Genomic DNA, 4,806 nt, shown 5'->3' with positions numbered 1-4,806 from the left:
TGCCCTCTCTTAATCACACTCAGCCTGACCAGAGATTCGAATGGACTGTGTTGCCTCAAGGTATGGCTAACAGTCCTACTATATGTCAAATATACGTAGATAAAGCATTAACAACTACTAGACAAAAGTTTAAGAGATTGTTGATTTATCATTATATGGATGACATACTTATTTGCCATCCAGAAAAAGAAGTTTTGTTAGAAGCATTACAATTTATAACTCAAGCATTAGAAAAGAGAGGACTAACGATAGCTCCTGAAAAATTACAATTAGAGGAGATCCAAGAATATTTGGGTACAAGGCTCACTGCTACCACAGTCAGACCAACAAAGTTGACCATCAGGACAGATCAATTGAATACCTTGAACAATTTTCAGAAACTCTTAGGTGACATTAACTGGATCAGATCCTATTTAAAATTATCCACAGGGGAATTAAAACCTTTATTCGATATATTAAAAGGTAATCCTGACTTGAATTCCCCTAGGAAACTTACTCCCGAAGCACGGATATCCTTACAGCTAGTAGAAAATAGACTTCAGCAGTGTTACGTTGATCGTTGTGATCCTACTCAACCATTAAGTTTAATCATAATCTCAGAGAAGCATACCCCTTTTGGCATAGTTTGGCAAGGAGGACCTCTGCAAAGTATAAATCTCCCTAGCTCTCTGGCTAAAACATTGCAATCATATCCCCAAGCTATTGCTCAGGTAATATTCAAGGGAATAGAATCTTGCATTACTGTTTTTGGAATCCATCCGTCTATTATTATAACTCCTTATTCCACTCAGCAAATTAAATGGCTAATTAATAATGATGATGATTGGTCAGTATTATATTGTTCCACTTCAGCTCAGTTCGATAACCATTATCCCCAACATCCCTGGATTCAATTCTGTAAAAATACTCCCATAGTTTTTCCAAAAGTGACTAGTGTCCAGCCTCTTAAAGACTGTGTAACCATTTTTACTGATGGCTCCAAAAATGGAGTACGTGCAGTACTTATCAGTAAACAACTTCACACCATAATAGTTCCACCCAACTCTGCACAGGTTACTGAACTTGCAGCTGTAATATTAGCCTTTAAATTAGCAGATAATCAGCCATTCAATCTTCTATCTGATAGCTTATATATCATTAACGCTTTACAGGTTCTTGAAACGGTACCTCATATTTCTTCCATGTCCACGGTAGCTTCTTACTTTACTACGCTACAAAACCTTATCCTACAGCGTAAACATCTATTCTATGTAGGACATATTAGAGCTCATTCTAATTTACCAGGACCTTTGGCCAATGCTGATGACTTGGTAGATATGGCCACCAAATCGATCTTTGTTTTTTCCATAGAGGAACAAGCAAAACTCTTTCATGAAAAAATTTCATGTAAATTCCACTACTTTGAGCAGAAAATTTCCTATATCTAAATGTATGGCTCGACAAATAGCAAAAAATTGTCAACATTGTGCTCCTTTAATCCCAGTACAATCCTTTGGAGTTAACCCCAGGGGACTGCTGCCTGGTCATATTTGGCAGATGGATGTAACCCATATTTCTGAATTTGGTACTGTTAAGTATGTACATGTGTCAGTAGACACTGCTTCAGGGGTCATTATGGCTTCCGCTCATTCTGGAGAAAAGGTAAAAGATGTCATTCAACACTGCCTACAAGCATTTGCTGGCTGGGGCATACCTAAAGTTATTAAAACAGATAATGGTTCTGCTTATACTTCTAAAAGCTTCCGGTTGTTTTTACAAACATTTAACATCCAATCAGTCACTGGCATCCCCTATAATCCTCAGGGACAGGGCATTGTGGAAAGAGCACATCTTACTTTAAAAAATTGTTTAAATAAACAAAAAGGGGGAATAGGAGCCTCCTACAAGTCTCCTAAAGATAAACTTAATTTAGTTCTTTTCATTCTAAATTTCTTAACTCTGAATAGGGACGGTCATTCTGCAGCTGATCGACATTATAATCCCCAAAATACTCCTCAAGTATGGGCAAAATGGAAAGATATCCTGACAGGTTGTTGGAAAGGACCGGATCCAGTCCTTCATTGGGTCCGAGGGTCTGTTTGTATTTTCCCACAGGATCAACAGACTCCAGTCTGGATTCCAGAAAGGCTAATCAGAGTTTTACAGCATGCAAGTGATGCTGCTCCTCCTCGCAATGACGAGTCTGAGCCTTCCTCCAACAACAAAAACTCAGACGGAAAGGCAAACCCGGAACCTATGGGCCATTGTTAGCTTGGCCATATTTTTCACTTCTAACTAACACATTTTTTATCCTTCCTTTTCTTGCTTTTCACCAATTCCTCTACAAGTCTGTCAATTCTACTGATGATTTTTCAGGTCGTGCTGTTTTTGGTGACAAGGATATTTCTAGCCTTTCTTTGCTTTAACAGGAGGAATTTCTGCACTTTGCCATTGGAATCATACTACAAATCAGACCCAGAGTAGAGCAACTCGTTCTGCTGACCCTAGCTGTAATATTGCTCTTCCTCCCACGTCAGTTTGTGTATTTCCTCCCTTTTATGTTTCTACCAACTAACATTTCTAATAACACCTCTTAACTGTTCACTAATCGTGTGCTATCTCTCACAATACTGGAATGGTTCTTTTGCCACCTGTGCAATTTGCACATTTCTATCTTCCTACCAGTCCTAGTTTCTGTTGCAGATGTAGAATTGCCAGTGCTATTGTCGAGAAGCAGGAGAGGCTTTGACATTACAACAGCCGTGATCATTGCCACCACAGTCCTTGCAGTAGCAGCATTAACACAACCATAACAACGATCACTTGGTCGAAGATACAGCTGCAGCCTTATAGACCATAGAGACTCTATCAGAGAATGGACTCATTATAAGAACAAGTGGATACCTTGCAAGAACTTTTGGGACTGGGATGCGTTTATTCCCTGAGAGCTGTTTTGTGTTGCCCATATTGTAACTCCATTGGGATGTATATTGTTTCTGTATTTAATATGGCTATATGGTTTTTCTTCTGTTTATAGATTTGCCAAACAGCGGGCAAGCTTAGGAGCTATGGTGGTATTCCTCTGCCTTGGCCTCCTTCTCTTCATTCGTTTTGGCATGCATCTATAAGCTAGCCAATAGAGAGATCAAATTATCTTTCATCAGGCCATGACCGCCCTAAAGGCCGACAGCCCCTCATTAGTATGGCTCTTGATGCTGGACCGGTAGTCAAAGACGGGTAATGAAGGAGGTGGCTGTGTACCAACCTAAGACAGGAGCTGCAGCATGCTCTGCAGACTCTGATGACGGGTAAGGACATATGCTGACCACTCAGCCTAAGACAGGCACGGTCCCGAGCCTTAGTTTAATAGTAAAGAAGGGGGATATGTCGGGGTTTCCGGGACCCCCAGCCTTTGGGCATGGTCAAGATGGTGCCTGACGCTGAGCCAAAAGCGGCCAGCTATACAGTAAACAACCAGCGAATTCTAATGATTGGCTAGTTAACGATGTGATTAGAGCATGCCCCCCTCGTGTACCTATCCTAGGCTTGCAGCTGTCCGCGTTTACCTCGTGTGCTCTCCCCTGATTGATTGAAGTGTATATAAGCCTGGTGGGTGGGAGAGTAGGGGGCGGAAGAAGAGGCAGAAGCGGAAGAAGCGGCGGAGGTGGAGGCTGAAGCTGAGCTGGAAGCCGGGAGTGCGCGGAAGCTGGAAGAAGCTGGGAGAAGGGAAGCTGGGAGTGCTCGGAAGCTAGGAGTAAGAGAAGTGTAGAAGAGGGACTGTGCACAATAAACTTCCAAAGCTTCAGACATTTGTCGTGTCTCTCTCTGCGGGCAGAGGGAACGCGATACTTCTGGATGCTGTTGTTGTTGGCAAATCCGCCAGGAAGCAGAATGCGGGATGCTGCCACTCAAGGCAGGACACCTGAGGGAGGCTAGTCACCCAGAAGCAGTCACCCAAGATCAGGCTGCATGCACGGGAATCCTTGAGTCACTCGGGGTTTGTGTTAGGCAGCTTTTTATCATCGTGACCAAAATATCTTTTAGAAAAACTTAGAGGAGGGAGTGTATTTTGGCTGTGGATTCAGAGGTTGAGTCCTTGGTAGGCTGACTCCATGGCTCGTGGCCTGAGATAAGGCAGAACATCACAGGAGAAGGACATGGTGGAGAAGAGCTGCTCAGCTGAAGCCGGGCCAGGGGAGGAGAGAGGGAGGAGGAGCCGGGGACAAGGTAGAGTCCAAGGGCCACCTCATGACCTACCTCTTCCAGCCCTGCCTCACCTCCCTACAGTGACCACCCAGCAGTCCGTTTAATCAACCCATCAAATATATGAATCCACTCATAAGGTTGTAGCTCTCATGAATCATTTTGCCTCTGAACATTCCTTTAATGTCTAATATATGATATTTGGGGCGACAGCTCATATCCAAACCATAACAGGGTTTGAGTGAAGAAGAAACTGTTGATACTCAAGACATAAGAGGAAGAGGGAGGAAGTGAGTATTATAAGAACTCAGAAGAGAGTTTTATAAAGGGTCTTCCTGAGAAGGTCGGCCCTGCTGGGCGCAGGAACACGCCAGCTGGAGTGGGCTTGCAGAAAGGAGTCAGGAGAATAAACCAACACCCCACCTCACTGCCCTCTCTCCTTCCATTAGTGCCAGGCACTCAATGCATCATTGTCCCATGGGCCATAAAGCCAGGCAGAGAGTGGGTGGATCACAGTGGAATGCGGGTACAGGTGTGGCGAACAGGCTAGCCAACACAGGGAAGGGTCCAGTGTTGGGATGAGGTTTAAATCATACTCGCCTCAAGTGAAGGACTTGAGTGACA

The sequence above is a fragment of the Sciurus carolinensis genome, chromosome 10 (assembly GCF_902686445.1).
Source record: "Sciurus carolinensis chromosome 10, mSciCar1.2, whole genome shotgun sequence".
NCBI lineage: Eukaryota > Metazoa > Chordata > Mammalia > Rodentia > Sciuridae > Sciurus > Sciurus carolinensis.
This window is presented reverse-complemented; position numbering follows the sequence as displayed.